Source organism: Haliotis cracherodii, unplaced genomic scaffold, assembly GCF_022045235.1.
Source record: "Haliotis cracherodii isolate W230 unplaced genomic scaffold, xgHalCrac1.p SCAF_10, whole genome shotgun sequence".
Classification (NCBI taxonomy): domain Eukaryota; kingdom Metazoa; phylum Mollusca; class Gastropoda; order Lepetellida; family Haliotidae; genus Haliotis; species Haliotis cracherodii.
This window is the reverse complement of record NW_027266265.1, coordinates 48,722,114-48,739,926: the sequence shown is the minus strand read 5'-3', so window position 1 is coordinate 48,739,926 and position 17,813 is coordinate 48,722,114. Positions and strand designations below refer to the sequence as shown.

At 39.9% G+C, this 17,813-nt stretch overlaps 1 protein-coding gene across 1 annotated transcript in view; it reads left to right on the top strand.

Annotated features, from left to right (window-relative positions):
* The window catches only part of LOC139454475 (b(0,+)-type amino acid transporter 1-like), a 75,066-nt gene that overhangs the window by 3,354 nt on the left and 53,899 nt on the right, over window positions 1–17,813 (top strand). The gene's annotated exons all lie outside the window — the stretch shown is intronic.

Genomic DNA, 17,813 nt, shown 5'->3' with positions numbered 1-17,813 from the left:
ATTTCCACCAGAACTTGTGTTTGTAAGCACAAGAAAGTACAGATTGTCAAGTCAACATTCTGGCTTAGCACAGGGGGCTTATAAAGATGACTTGCAGACCGGTCTTGAGTGAGTGAGTGAGTGAGTATGGTTTTATGCACTTTTAGAAATATTCCAGCAATATCACGGCAGGGGACACCAGAAATGGGATTTACACATTGTAATGGTAAATCAAACCTGGGTCTTTGGCGTGACGAGCAAATGCTTTAACCACTAGGCCACCCCAGATCGGTATAGAAGTTGGTCAGAAGTCACTTATTGGAGTGGGGCGCTTGATATAATGAATGAGATACTTATAAAAATGCAGAATCAGTTGTCCAAAATTCACTCTTGTCCTTTTCCCCTAACACAATAGAAATAAATCTTAGTGTTCATAGTTGACCAAACATCATCAATATTAATGCAATAGGAAATATGTGAGATAAAAATATCTCAAAATGGTAGCTATGGCAACAAAATGACGAATGTTATATTCCAGTTCAGATGTGTTTGACTCAATCAAGCAATTAAGGCTCTCAATGCTACTGTCTAACCCATTTGACAGAGTGCCACTAGCATTGTCGCTACTGTTTTACATATTCGACAGGTGAATAGCATTATGACTGCCCTTAATAAGACTCGCAATAACTACTTTCCAAGTACGCTTTATGTATCATTTTGATTATGTATGTTTTGGAAGAATGCTCAGCTTTCTAAATATCAAAACTTAGATGTATACATCTTTGTAAAAAATTATCTCATATTTAAACTTTCGGACATTGACAAGCTGCTGACAAGCGTAGATGACACGTGAGGGCGTGGCCCAGTTCGCAATTTATTTAGTTGAACAAACACTACTAATAGTTGCAATTACATGATCATACACAAAATCTGAAATTAGTTCCATTCTGAAACCCCCCCCCGATTCAATAGCAAAATTATGCAGATTATGAAATCTTATCATAATATTTGTAATTTTATCCATGGTTGCTGAAACCGGAAGCATGTATGACATCGCACACATAGAGGAAAAAGTCGGTAAACTACCATCGAGAAAATTCTGGAATAGATTAAAATTCCCGCCAAATTCGAAAGAACTATTTAATCACCTTCGCCTGTTACTGTTCATGGACCTGGGTAGCAATGGCAGTTGTGTTCTTTTATATGTTTTATACATTTTCGTGATAGCTGCTGGTGGGTAACATCAAATTTTAAAATCTAAAATCATAATAGATTCTGCGGTCGATGATTTTCTAATTATATCCTGACAACGATGATGACGGAAAAAGATAACATATATTTATGTCATAATAATAACAACATAATATTGTTATTGGTCTATCGTTGCAAGAGGGCAATTCTGAATACTGAAGATGTCAATGAATTTCTTTTTCTGAGAACGTCTTGTACTCAGAACAGATGAAACGAGGGAGGCCTAGATCTACATGGCGATGATAAACGATGAGATCAAGAAATATATCTTGTCTGTATTCCTTTTTCACTGTTAATTCCCACCTCTTTACATTGCCTTATGCTGAAATTAATCCAGCAGGCAGGGGTAGAAGCGTGAAAACAATTCAGCAACATAAGATGATATGATATGATATTCAAAACAATATTCTCCTACCCCCGGTGATTGGTGAGGACAGATTCCTAACAGCCCATTCTTGTCTCAGAGCCATCTAAAATAGGCATAGCATCATGTGTTTTGATGTAGGAGTGAGTGAGTGAGTGAGTGAGTGGGGTTTAATGCCGCATTTGACAGTATTCCAGTTATATCGCGGCGTGTCAGTTTGATGTGGGATGAAAGCCCGAAGTTATGCAGGTCTCAGACGTTTACCACTTCGGTGAAACCCACAAGCACGGGTATGGTGCTGACAAACCTAGAAAAATAGTCGGGGCGAACCGGGATTCGAACACACAATCAAAGGTTTCTGGCGTGCCCAAGATACGCAACTCTGCACAGCGAATCGCGGCGCCTTAGACAACTGGGCCACCCCTGCCCCCTTTGATGTAGGAAGTTTTTGTTGACAAATATAGATGAATAACTGAATAACCAGGTGACCTTCAGTGCAGTCATTAAGTTTAGGTAATCACATTGCTAAACGATCAATTGTATCAAGAAAGCAAAATATAGTTGTTATTGTGCCTCTTCGCGATTGTCCACAGTTGGTTCAAAGGAGTTGGCGAGCGGTCGAAATCCCTTAGGCTTGCAAGCACCAGATGTTCATGTGGTGACCAGGCTGTTATTCAGCCAATTGACCAACAATGTTTACAGGTCTAGTGTAGTGTACAGTACATTCACCCTGTGCGCTCTAAGGAACCCTTTCATCTGTTGGTAGTTGACCAGATTGTGGAAACACCAATAGGTTCATACACCCCAAGGCCAAACACAAGTGTCAAATGTGTGATGTCAACCTGGGCAAGTGACTTAGTTTAAATGTGCCTCTTTTCATCCAGCAGGGAACGGGTATCTGATTTGTGAGTTGGATGTAAAAACCTTCTGGCGCCTGTAGGCAGCATGGGTTGTATACTCCCCAGGGAGTTTAGAATATCTGGAATGCTGCATTTTGCATTTGGATCCACTAATCGGGAAACAAAAAAACAAACACATTGGAACAAAGATGTCTGGAAAGTATTTTATACAATTGCATGATATATGGAAAAAAAGTACATTTTCTGAAAGGATGTGTGCTAGTTTCAGAGTGAGTGAGGGAGAGAGTGATGTTCGGCTCTGAAGAACGGAGTTAATCAAACGTGTGCATTTTCTTCATTTATTGAATTCATTCACATGTGTTCAGTGTCTCGATTCAATGATTTAGTGCATGTCCCCACTGAAGTTATGGCTGGAATAATGCTAAGTTATGCATTAACCCCAACTCACTCGGCAACACAGTTCCCGAGTCCTGACCAACTGACCCACCTCCTGACCCATATCACACACAGTGACATCTGCTGACCTGACCTAAACCATCAGTAGCGGTGGGGGAGACCTGATGCCTTTATTTAGTGCATCTGAAGTTCCTCCCATTCCAGAGCAATTGGCTATCAGGACCATCCATGCTGTTGGTGTAACATGACCCACCTGGTCTTGGTGCACAGCTTCTGATGATGGAGCTAGTTTAACTGCTATTTTCATCCAGGCCTCCCAAACACACACCTACCAATGAAAGCTGACAGACTGTGACAAAAAACTGTCTTATGACTACAATACACAAGGAATCGGCAACAGAAAACAATGAGAACGTTAATACTAAAAACTAAGAAATCATAAATCTGAGAGCACGCTGCCAAAAACATGGAAAAGACAGCACTAAAACACACAGACTGCAACATTCCAAATGAGGCATCTGCAGAACAAGAAGGAAGTTGGCCGTTATGTCACAAGGATCAACTAACAGCGAGTAAATTTACAAATTACGCTGCTAATATAATAATAATCATCTAGAATATTCTATATTGCATTGTAATTTGTAAATTTCAAAGATTTGTTGTTACCTTGCCTGCACTCAGCATTAAGGGGCTAAAACAAAGACAAAGAGTCAGTTTTCGGGTGTCCATGTTAAACCGCAGCATGGTATCTCAGAGGGCTAGCACTATGAATCGGCATTAGTCCTGACGAGTACAAGCAGCCATGTATTCATTGGCTCATTGAGTCATGTGACTCGACCTGCTGTTAAGGTGTCCCCAGGTTTTCCCCTGAGAGGTATCGTATAAGAGCGAAAGATCTGATATTAATGAGATAGAGATTGTGAATAAGTAGTGGTGCTTACCAACCTAATTAAATCACGAAGTATCAAAGCCATGGGGATCTGACACAGAAGGACACTGGTAAGGAAGATTGGGGGGGGGGGGGAATCCTCTCACCTCAACCCCCCTCCCCCATACCTTTCATAGCAATGTTTGGCAATCTGTAAGTAATCTCCATAAGTGCCCTCTACTTTACATGACAGTCCATATTTTCTTGTGTACAGAATACGGCATTGCAGAATGGGTTATAGACTAACACTTAGTCAATAAAAACATGTCTTTAAAAAAATATTAAAATTTTTTCGAAAGAAGCTTTCCTCTTCTGCTGTTTTCATAGTGTGGAATCAACCAAACTAGACTTGGTTGGTTTGAACTAGACTTGCCTAGGCTTTTAGTAAAAAAAAACACACTAAAAAATATGTATTCCACAGTCATAGTGCATGACTAAATGGCTTGTATCATTTCCTCAAAATTTTTATTGAAAAAAAGTTTTAGTTTCATCGTGGTTGGAACTAAGTTTGTTCACAGCCACTTAATCTTTGAATACAAATTTAACCCGTTGTGTATCATATTAATAAGCAACCCCATTTGTCAATTTTCTAAGTGCCAAGGTCTCTTACTACAGCTTCTACAGTATGTAATAGAAAGGAGCCCAGAGAACCACTTCCTTTGGAGAAATATAGACTTGCCTGGGTGGTTTCTGATGTTCCTTTCAGTGCCTACATGACAGACTTAAGTCATTAGCCACTAGCAGGGGTCTGAAGAAATATTTTATACTAATTTGACAGCATGAGACTGGTGATAAGGATGTGTGTACGTGCTTGGGCTCAGTGATCTATTGCCAGAGCTGTTGGTCCTTGTTAAGACAGTAGTTATGGTGCAGAATACATCTTGCATATTAGAGCAGATCCTGGACATGAATCATGGTCCTAGGGGGAGGTGGTCAGGCTGTATCTTGTTCTTAACGTTCAGGCCATAGATATTTATAGATTCATATGATAAATCATTTATTTGATTATATCCTTGGTCATTAAATCTGAAGTTCCTCCCATTCCAGTGCAGATACTGGTCTGTGGACTTCTGGTGTATTTCATAAATGTCAAACTCCTTAAAAGAAGCATGGTGGTGTATACAATCTCCAAATGTGAGTTTTGATCATATAAGGTAAAGTTCTATAGGTAGGAATTTGATAGAGTTATATGACTGAACTACTTCCTTGGTCATATAGGGTAAAGGTGGCTCAGTCAATTACAGAGTTGCGTCCCTTAGACATCTCACAAACAGATGTATGATTGTGGGTTCAAATCCCAGGACCATCCCCATGCTCGTTAGTTTCACTCAAGTGGTAAACATCTAAGACCTACATCACTCCACGCCATCATCCCACATCAAGCTGACACGCAGTGATATAACTGAAATACTTTAAAAGCGGTGTGAAATCCATCTCACTCACTCACCACTTATAATAGCCACACACCAACTAAGTATAAGGACATAGGAGAATATAGGGCATATGGCAAAGGAAGGTCACTCTTCCTGAACCATTTTGTGTACAATTACATCGGATCGACCAAGCCCTTGTTGCTGAATCATACGTCATGTTCCCTGGGCGTGGCATCAAGTGGAAATTGAAGCTGTATTGTCTTCCTTGCAAGTTGTCACAGTCAATATTAAGTCATGTATTAATACGCATTAATTAACCAAAGACTTGTTTATATAATTGGAAGATCCCAATAAAAATGTGTTATGTCAGAATGCCATTGTGTGTACTTGGTAGAAATAATCAGGCCATTGACAGGGCGTAATTCTTTGAATAAATAGTACATGTGTGCGCAGACAGTTGGAGATGTTTTGTCCAATTAACCTGGCTTCACATAACAACTAACTGTGTTGACAAACTGGTCCAGCCTGACACATGATGCGTGCGGAATGCCATGTTCTCAGTACTAGTTAGCGTGACCCGTGTAAACAATGTGCCGGTCTTCAACTTTATTTGAAACATTCACACTGATATTATTTCTTTTTGGGTGATGCTCCCATGAGGTTTCCTGGTTAGAATTACTCCCAAGCAAGGGATCAGATGGTCATGCTTGGAAGCTTGGTTGACAGTTTGGAATGTAGCTAATAATATCAATCACTGGTTTCTGTTATGCAATTATTTCCATGTCATATATCTGAATATCAGGATACACCCACATATCTTGATGGCCGTTTCAAGTTAGGGTTTGGACCAGGTGGTTGAATGTAGAGGTTATGTTGTGGGGTGTCATCTGTCTGTTGAACCGTTTTTTTTGCAACTTCTTCACTGAAACTACTCCTGATATGCATGAGGATTTGAGTCTGCAGAGATGTTAAAACAATCTGACAATCTTCAGTTAATGTTTTAAGGCAGATTCAACATTTAAGATTCATGTATTTTCATTTCATAGTTGCTTCAGCAGCCATATTGGATTCCCGAAATTGATTTCTGAAGCTCTTGCAACTATGAAATGAAATTTTGCTGAGATATTTTGAGATCGTCTCAAAATACCCAGTCAGTTTATAGATTATTGGAATTATGACTAGGTTTTACCACCCACCCGCCAACATTTAAATGCAGTTAATAGTGATATGGTCTTTCACTGTTCAATGACAGTAATGAGTATGACTTCTTCCCAATAAACGTACTGGTTAAGATACTGAGCCACTCGAAATAGTGTGTTGCATATATGAACCAACTTGAAAATGAAAACCACCAACCTGGCGAAAGGAAGCATGACATTGATTACATATTTTTTACAAAACCTTGCGAGGCCCCTATATGGAGCTTAAGATGGGATTTGTTAACTAGATAAAACAATTAAAATATTAAATTGACCATATGAATATAGACTACTAAACGAGCTCCCGTGTAATACCAATTTTATGAAACAAGTGAATAGTTGTGGTATCTGACGAGCGAAAGCGAGTCAGATACCACAACTATTCAAGAGTTTCATAAAATTGGTTTTACACGGGAGCGAGTTTAGTATTTTATTTATTACTTGCCATTTATAACGTTTTTAGAATTATACTGTTGAGTATGATAGGCTTACACGTACACAATCCACGGCATAGTCCAATTGAGTTTAACAGAATAATACTTCAAACACGTCAAAAGTTGAAACGTATGAATTTAATACCATACAACGGTCCACCTTTAGAATTCACAAAATTATCTTAGGGCTAAGACTATCGCAACTCACATACTTTAACAGACTAACAACTGTCGTTGCGATCGCCTTGTGGAACGGGCCTTGCACCTCAAAGTTTACAATAACGTCACAATACCCGATGACGTAATTTGTGGAATTTTGTTGCAAGATCCATCGGCGAAACAATGCCATGTGACCTCAGCCTAGCAACACAGTTGCTAGGGTCATCGAGTGTGCATAGGCTCCTCTCAGTGATGTATCAACTCCACAAGCAATGTTGTTGAATAAGCCAAGGAATGTTGAGAGCTTTCAATATTTGTTCAGTACATAAGCACGCGTTTTGGTATTACACAATGTGTAATACAGCTGTATGTTTATTAAACAGGTGATCTCTTCACGGGCAAGTAATAAGTAGTGTTATCACATTCAGTCATGTGCAGAGTTTCTGTGCATCACATTATAACCTGAATCAAGAATTATAACCTATTGTTTTAACTATTTACATGCTTAAATGATGGGCTTGAATATTGCTGACTGGGCGTAAAACAGCAAACCAACTAACAATTTACCATTTACCTTCAAGTACAGAAGATTGATTTGAGCAATGTTTGTGGCAGTAGCCATTATATATTACTCAAATGAAGTTAAAGAACACTGATTCTTTCATATGACTATGGTTAATCTTTCATGATATGACACTCTTTTGGGTGTAATATATTTTCTGAATGAATTTTTTTATGGCTAGTAGGCAGTTTTCTGCATAAAAAGTATGTTTTTCCTTACACTGATTCCATCTTTCTTCGATCTATTGTACTTCTTTTGGTGCCTCTGTTTTTTCACAAACTAATTGAAAATTAGCTCTGTAATACTAAAGACAATGTTCTTTTTACATATACTGTATTCGACGTAATAAGCGCCCAGGGCGCTCTCAAAATTAGAAATATAGGGCTCTTATTAGAATATTATTTTGGTGAAAAAAACAGAGTTGAAAGATAAATTTCGTGGTTCGCTGACAGCCTGAAATGTTTATATACGACAAAAATATTTTTCCAGAATTTAATTGCCCATAATTGAGGGTGCATATTACACACGAGTGCGTATTATACACGAATAAATAGGTCTTGTGTACATTGATCAATCGGTAGGGGTGCTAATTTGGATTGTTCACTAGCCAATATGTTAGCAAATATCCTCGTAGGCGCTTATTAGAGCGGGGCGCTTATTACATCGAATACGGTATTGAAAGTACATTGTGTTAACGAGGATTTAGAATTTTAAGCCAAGTGCTTGTGGTGGGCAAATTCATAATTTTTGTAAGGTTCCTTAAGTTTACATTCAGAGTTATTCTTACATTAAGTGAAAGTTTATGTAGAACTAAATTCTAATATCTTGAAAGGCAATTAAGGCATTTTGAAAATCCTTGCTACATATTTGCAGCCAATTATCAGCCTCTGAGAATGTGTGGATAAATTGGTAGTTCATACATTTTCCTCATGAAGTTTATTAAACTAATGAAGGTGAACTTCTGTGGCTTCATTCTCTCGTGTATTCCTTTCTTACTGTGCAGAAGCTATTTCTATCTTGATTCTGTCTGTGGTGAATCTGGAGTCTGAGACTGGTCTAGAGTCAAGAACGATTTTATCACCCACCAGGAGCTACCCAATTGTTCCTGCCTCCGTGAGCCCAATCACAGCAGTGTTCAGCGCCACTTCAGCATTTCTAAATCAAAGTGCAGACGTTCCATGAAATATGTGAAGGAAGTATTGATTTTTTGCACTCGACTTTGAGCAAGAACAGCTCATCCAGGTTTACAGAATTACATGCTGAGGACAAATAAACGAAAACGCACTTATCAATCAAGATAGTTTTGTGAAGTTGTTGATGACATCTGGCATGAAAAGTTAATCATCTCTGATCCCAACTCTAATAAAGGTCTGTTTCAGAGCTTTCCAGTCATTTTGGTTTGTGTCTCCTTTTTTTTATAACAAACATCTCTGTCTCGTGCAAGGTCTCCTACAGCTGGGGGCCTTCGGCAACTTAGTGGTTAAATTGTTCACTCTTCATGCCTGAACACCTGGTTTCCATTCCCCACATGGTCACCATGTGTCAAGCCCATTATTCCTTTGAATGCCCCTGGTTAGAATAGGTCTTCAGCAACCAATGCTTTCGTTAGGGGTGACTATACTTGAAAGAGGCAACTAACGGGATCAGGTTGTCAGGCTTGCTGACTCTGTCATTGTATCCCAATTGTGTGGATCGATGCTCATCATATCAATCACTGGATTGTCTGGTTCAGACTCGATTATATACAGACCGCCGTCATATAGCTTGAAACAAACCAACTGAATACCCTACCCCAGCTACATCCTGGCCATAATTCCTGTTTTGGCTGTCATAACACGGTAAAATCTTTCCCCTCACTGCCAACTTATCGTATTAGCTTTTGAGATAAATCTTACCCTCAGGCAAATTGCAACTGTCCATGCTCAAGGCGGGAAAGCATCACCTTTTTACTGTGTATGCTGATGTCAACATAAAAAAATATCACAATCAGTACTAAGTTTGGAGTCGTCTTGATCGTCTGCAATACACAGATACATACAACATTTCTGGCCCCGAAGAAAAACATCTGATAATTATGCACATGATCACTGATCTAAAAGTGCCCAATAAAGACTATCTAGTACGCCCTGCCCAATTCCAGATGGTATCTATCAAGAAACTATAGAACTCTCACAGACAATGAGATTGGTTAATAAGTCTGGTCCTACAGCACATCTACATTCTCATTCATCCCAGCTGTCAGCACGACCTAACGGCCAAGGTTTGAGTTCAATGTACTAGCATTTGGTATATCAATGGCTTAATGGTTATTTACGCAAATTACCCACTTTATCATTGGGTTTGCTCACCTCAGTCTTGTTAGACTTCATGGCTCCGTCGACGACATTCTATGTGCCGACACAGTATTTTTCATTCAGCTGCTATCCTATCTGGGTTTTCTCATAGTCCCTGCAAGGTTCCAGCTAGGGGCAAGGTTCCAGCTTCTCAAAGGTATTTCAGCACCTCCAGAGGACAGATATCAAAGAACAAGAGACATGATATTAAAGGTACATGACCAGGCCAAAAAGTACAATTACATCCACTACAAGCATGGTTAAACACGACCAGAAGTCTCTTACTGGACTTACTCAGTTGGTAGATCAACATAGGTGGCTACAACGCCAAAATGTCATGCCAGGCTTCCCTCTCATATTTCCCCCTCTAGATGATGTAACAGTGCAGGGGAAATGGTCAATCTTATTAAGACAAAGATATGCACATAAATGTTCTGGAAGTGAGAGCTTTCTTTCAAGCAATAAAAGCATGGAAACATCTGCTTCTTCATTCATCTGTATTGACTGCCACGCCCAACACTACAGTGGTGACATATCTACAGCATCAGTGGGAACAAGAACCAAGCACTTGATGATGGAGACTATGTAAGATTGTTTGCCTTGGCAGACTCTCTGACATGCAGGATGTAAGCTTGTCTAATTCTGAGCAAGCTGAACAGTTTAGCCCACTGCTTCTCCCACAAGAACAAGATCATCCCCACAGAATGGTCCCTTCATCTTGACACATTCAAAGTGTCACCACAACATGGGATACCCCACATGTCACCTGCCTCAGCAACAGACTCACTGTATATATCATCCCAGTACAAGACCCACTGGCCCTTCAGCAGGATGCCCTATCCATGAATTGGAAGGGAATGGTTACCTACGCATACCCTCCTTTGTCCCTCCTAGACAGAGTACTAAGGAAAAGAGAAGACACCTTCAGGCCTGGGAATCATTGTGGCAAAGTTTCGGGCCTCCGGATTCTCTAAGATGCTACAGAAGCCATGGCACAATTGTGGAGACCCTCTTCAACAGCCATCTACAACAGATGGGAAACATTCTGTCAGTGGCAAAGAGGAAGAGGTCTGTTAGACATGGATATAACAATACCTAGAGTAGCAGATTTTCTACTCACTCTGAGACAGGAGAAGACTATTAATGACTTTTTCTATAGGTTCTCACCCAGGTCTAAATCGACCAATCTAAGGTTCTATTCGCCTTCCCATAATGGAATGTATCTATTGTATCATCAAAAATTACTTCTCTTAGCTACAGTCACAGCGGCCAGAGTGTCAGAACTACATGCAACTCATGTTTCATCACTCATGCAAATACAAGATTGGAGTTCAACAGCGTCCAGGTCCAAATGAGTGTTAATTTCCCCAAGTCAATCATCAGCATTTGGAGTGCTTGGGCATAGATAGTACACTATCCTGTCTTTGAGCAAGAATGTGGATTATCCAGACAGGTTTCTGTGCCCCATAAGGGCTCTGAGATACTACATCACTGCTACTCAAAATCATGGAAAGAACAGACGGATCAAAATACAAGGTAAGTTGACCTTTGGATCACCGCCTTCGAGGGTAAGGCAAATCATAAGTAAACATATGGAATCACTAGATCTACGGCTGATACTGTCGGTCGCTACAATGTTATTCTTGGATAAAACATTTGTGACTTCCAGAAGTGATGTCATAGGATAGCTCAGAACCGGAAGTGATGTCAAAATTAACACCTAATGTCATCAATTGGGAGTTGGAAGTGACGTCTTAAATAGGAATGGCATTATCAATATCGTAAATACTAAGTGATAGTGGGTTCTATACTGGGGGCGAGAGCGCCGCATTTACAATCCACCAGAAGTGACATCACAAATGACCTCAGAGCCACAGACGGTACCTTATCAGGAATGAAGAATGTCGTTATTAAAACTGGCTATGACGTTATTAAATGCCGAAATTGAAAGTTTTTGTGACAAATCCTAATTAAGGCATTATACTTCTGTCTATGCTATATTCCTACTTCACTGCTGCCAAATATCCGGGATAACTAGATGCTTGGTCCTACCAGTCCCTCTGGGAAATACTGGCTATGATGTATGGAGGAAGGGTATTCAAAGGCATTATCAAACAATAGTTATCACTCTGTATAATTCTAAGAATTCTACCTTCATTACATCAGGAAGTCACCTCCCCAATATATCTGCACCTAGTCGATGAAAGTTATTGGATAAAGTTGAGTTGTCCCACCTTGCACATGCACATGCCTGAGGATAGTGTTTACCTCAAAACTGTTAACATTAGTTGGCAGTGAAAAGTGCATCTGTTAGAAATTTATAGATTTTGTATTTTGATGACAGCCAAAACTGGAGTTCATGGCTATGAGTTCATGTAGTAGAGGAAGCATTCTTAGTATTATACACAATGTTAACTATTGTTTGATTTCTGGTGTCTGTGATATTGCTGGACTATTGCTAAAAGCGGCATAAAACCATACTCACTCATTCACTCCCACTACTGACTGTTGCATCTAGTAATTTGGACAGAATGGATTTGACTAACAGATGATGCAGAGGTATGAACTGTTTCCAAATATGTCAAAGGAATGTGACAGATGCCATATTTACATGCCAGCAGACCAGGTCTTTCAAGAGGAGGGATACAGGTGGCCCATTAGTCTGAGTTTATACTTAGTTCTGCTGGTAGTGGATTCCGGTCCCACATTTGACTCCATATCTGACCCAATTAGTATGAGTGTTTTTGTCAGAGCCATACGTATCTGTGCTGACAACCAGAACCTGAACAAAGTTTTCCTGGAATGTGCACATGAATATATTAAGCCACACGGTCAGTGATTAGTCAGTTGACAGCGACAACAGGTAATGTAGTTCCAACTGGACAGTGTCTGAACTACTCAATAGCAAAGTTTATCATTTTTTAGTTTAATTTTTTTAAAGAACAAAAAATCAGAGATTGTCTTTCATGTTGTTCACAGTCGATTGCATGATAGAGTAGTTGCCCTTTATCAAAGGAAAGCTACTCTAGTCTACAAGGCATCACATTTGATTATGGTCTGCATGGTCAATTACATTGTCACAATGCTATGAAATTCAGTCAGATGAATTTCAGAATGAAACAAAGTTAACTTTTGGCCATAATTCAGCATTATCTAACTTAAAATTAGGAAAAGACCCTGAGCCATATAGGTGTACAAACACAGGTATGGAAAATGACAAGCCCCTATCATGCTTAATTGCTTTGTTTATATCACCAGTGTTTCTATACAAGCTTGTGAAAACATCTCAGCTACACCCCAGTTAGATGCTGATTATTTTTGTGTCAGACTATTATTTTCATAATAATAACAATTATCCCATTACCGGTAATTTGTCTTGATCCCTGATGGCCAATTCTGTCTCAGGTGCCAATTACCAAGGACAACGCAATGTTTGTTTATTGAAACTGAAAGTAGATCCTACCACTACATTTTGTATTTGCATATTTATCCATACATGGCCCCAACAGATGCTGTTTTTATCCGTTGGCTTTAACCTGACGAGGCACTGACTCATTATATGTTATATGATATTACTATCATGTTGAAGAGACTTTGTTGGCACAGGACAAAGTGACCCCTCCATATTTGCTTACTAATTGTCGCAGATCTAGCCATGCCAGTTACAAAACTTGTCAGGTTTTGATGAAGTCAATACATTCACTCTGTGTAAATATTATATACGACCATGCTGTTGTTTAATGTCATTATACACCGCCAATCAGTCAGGGAAGGATCTCCAGCCTTCCAGACAGCAGAGCTCCAGATAAGCTGCGTAACTGCGTAAAATACGCATCAGAAATGCAGAAATACACAGTAAAATATGATCCAAGCGTATCAAATACGCAACGAACATTACAGATACGCTAAAAAAATAAAACTTGTGCGTATCATCAAAATATTGTGAAGTAACCCTGCGTATTCGATTAGCAAATCAGCAACCTATTTTGAAAAAAACGGTCATTCCGTCAACCTTGCCAAACTGACACGATGACAGTTACATCATGATCATTTGCCATCACACTTTCTTGTGGAAGTATCGTGGTATTTTTGAGTCCTATAAAGCTCTCGAACCCACACGACACCAGTTTGCAGGGACTAGATGAATAGTGTTTTTTAATATTTAACTTAAATACCCACATGTGTAAAAACTAGTGGGTAACAGAAATTTGAATACGCAGATAGAATTACTGATACCCAATGATTTTAAAATGCATGGGTAAAATACCCACAACACCAAAAGCTTATCTGGAGCTCTGAGACAGTACCAAGCAGTGCTCTAACTTATTTGTCCTTCAGTAAGCCTGGGAGGTGGGAAGGAACATGAAATATTCACATGGAGACTGCTACAGATAGGTGAAAGTACGAAGTGGATAGACGCGATCTGATGATTATGGCCCAGCCCGCTGAGATGCAGGCTGATTGGTATGCCTTTCACCCTCCTGGGTGTTCACCTGAACAAAATGATTGATCAAAATATGGTGGGAAGATAAGGCTAAAATAAATTAATTCTTCCATTTTCATCCCAGCCCGACTTGCTATGTGTGAAGGTGTGTGATTTTTAAGTGAATAGCTTATTCTGATATATGCCCACAATGAATAGTTTTTTGGTAGTGGTGAAAAAAATGAATACCGTATTTGACGAAATAAGCGCCCCGCTCTAATAAGCGCCCACGGCGACATTTGCTAATATATTGGCCAGTGAACAATCCCAATTAGCACCCCTTGCGATTGATCAATGTACACAAGACTTATTTATTCGTGTATAATACGCACTTGTGTGTTATATGCACCCTTTATTATGGGCAATTAAATTCTGGAAAAATATATCTGTCGTACTTAAAATACACCAAAACAATATTCTAATAAGAGCCCCCTATATCTAATTTTGAGAGAGCCCTGGGCGCTTATTACATCGAATACGGTAGTTTGTTTTATGGAAAATACCCAAATATCAATTTTTTTGTGTTTATAGTAAAAATGAATATATTTTTATGGTGTTCAGTAAATAGATAGTTTATTGATACAGCTGAAACAGACACATGGACACACTAACGTTGATAAATGACCAGTCCCTAAGTACAATGTTTAGCCCTAAGGAAACTGGACATTGGGGCCACAACATGGAGTGGAGTCCATCTTTTACAAATACACAGGGTAATGGGGCCTGGTCAAATGTCGGAATTAACCTTATTGGAATAGCAGCAGCTGACTGCAGCTAGTTGACAGATATTTGGCTGTGTGCTGTGGACAATTCCAGGCCAATAAGTAGCCTCTGAAGAAGATATTAGAGGGACTAATCCAGAAAAGTGCAGTTGACAGCTGAAACTGGATACCCTAGGTATTCCTTATTGATTACTGGTCAGGTTTCCTGAATATTCCATGTCTGCCCCTGCAGGTGTGACTGTGTCTGTCGTGTCATATCCACATGCCCAGGCTTCACACAGAGCAGGTCAGTCCAGTGGGAATGTGGTCAATTATTGCAAGTCACTTCCCCCAACTTCTGAATCCATCCCTACAGATGTTTCCACCGTGTGGATAAACAGTGATCTTCCATGCTTGTGTGGACATGTCTCCATGTCAAAGATTATTGTATTGTTATCACAGTGGTTGCTAAGGTGACCTTTGCCCATAGTTGCTCCCCTTTGTCATGGAGGGATCAGATGATCAACCCCCTACGTTTGCTTTTGTGTTGCATCAAATGTCTGTGCGTTAGTTTGAGCCACATTGTCATGATCTTCCTGAATTAGTGTTTATTCATTCACTATTATAGTTGTTCTACTGCCTTCAGCAGTAATATGCTACTCAATGTATGTTAAGGATACTGATATATATTTCATTCACCCGTGAAGATCCGGTATAGATTAGGTCTTCAGCAAACCATGCTTGCTGTTAAAGGCAACTATGTTTGTCGTAAGAGGCGACTAACGGGATCTGGTGGTCAGGCTCGCTGACTTGGTTGATGCATGGCATTGTATCCCAATTGCGTGGATCTATGCTCAAGATATCAATCACTGGATTGTCTGGTCCAAACTTGGCATATAGCTGGAATATTGCTGAGTGCGACGTTAAACAACAAACAAACAAACATATATTTAATTCTGTTGCAAAACTCAACTCAACATATGAACTAACTTACCTTTTGTACCTCCTGCCTTCACTGTGGCCATTTCCTGGCAAGGTTCTCTGGGCTCCTTTCCGATTTCTGGTGTTGAAGCCAAGTGCCATTCTTACATTTCGTAGATCTCATTAAGCATCATAATATCAGCATTTAAGCCAATACAACTGTATGATAGCAGTCTGTACATACAACTTTGTCTGTATGGCCTGATTTGTTATGGCTTATATTACATTATGTCAATATGTGGGCTTTGATGAAGTTTTGCGGCCTGAAATAATGGTTGCATTTGGGATTAAAACATTTATTAATAAGTTTACATATATAGCATCAAAAACTTCGTAACAGCTGTACAAAGAAATAGTTCATGCTGGAATTGATCATATGTTTTGGGTAAAAAAGTCTCCGATGCAAATGATAAGTTGTTCCAGCTGGGCTTTTTAGCGCCATGGAGATCATATTTGTCAGACTAAATGTAGAAAGATGCCGTCCTATATCCCCTGCATCCCCAAACCTGGTCCAAACATAATTTCCAACCAAAATGCATTGGGGGCTAGTCATGTGACCCCAGTGAAAACGATATATGTTATGTATATATGTTTATGGAAAGCTAATGCTTGGTCAAAGCAGTGGTGATTCCAGGTAAGAATACAGATCCTCAGCAACCCATGCTTGTTGTACGAGGTGACTGAATGTACAGGGTGGTCAGGCTTAGTGACAGTCCCAATTCTGTGGATCGATGCCCACAATATGACTCTAGATTGTCTGATCTAGACTTGATTATGTACAGATTGGAATATATATAGCAGGAATAATGCTGAGTACAGCATTACACAACAAACACACAAACAACAAACCAACTTGACCAAACCCATAAAAAAAGGTACTGACTTCTTAAAGAATCACAATGAGGAGCTCATTTCACAGAACCATCTTTGTAATAAGACTGTCCTATACTTTAACATAGACTCAGGCTAGTCGTAACTCTACAGTAGCATTTGGAATACACTAAGGTCAATTTGTGGAATGGGGTTGAGGGTCAATCTTTGAGTTCAAGCCCGAGCCAGCAGCTTCTGGCAGTTGGACAATATTCAACACTAAGCTGCAGCTCCTTTGCCTGCTGGGCTGCTTGTACATGCCCTGAGAGGTGGAACAACCGTCACTGTGCAGTCGATAGTGCATCTACCTGGAGAGTGGAAGGTTGGTGGTTTGATCGCCGAGCTACACCATACTGAAAGATGTTAAGCATTTAAGGATAAAACAAGGAATGACTAATTCCGTATACTGTGTCTGAGTGGAGTCTGAGCTAAACTGGTGAATCGTATCTCAGTGGGCAAGAACTAAAAAAACTTCCGGACAAAGTACAAGAAGTCACACTTACATACACTTCGGCATATAAGTGCAATGATGTTATAGTCCATTTCACCTCACCTCACCTCATCTCATCTCACCTCACCTCACCTCACCTCACCTCATCTCATCTCACCTCACCTCACCTCACCTCATCTCTAGGGGGGCGGTCAGATAGCCTAGTGGTTAAAGCGTTCGCTCGTCACGCCAAAGATCCGGGTTCGATTCCCAACAAGTGTACAATGTGTGAAGCTCATTTCTGGTGTACCCTGCCGTGATATTGCTGGAATATTGCTAAAAGTGGCGTGAAACCTCACTCACTCACTCACTACCTCACTCACTACCTCACTCACTCACTCACTCACTCACTCACTACCTCACTACCTCACTCACTATCTCACTTACTACCTCACTACCTCACTACCTCACTACCTCACTCGCTCACTACTTCACTCACTCAGGCTTGCT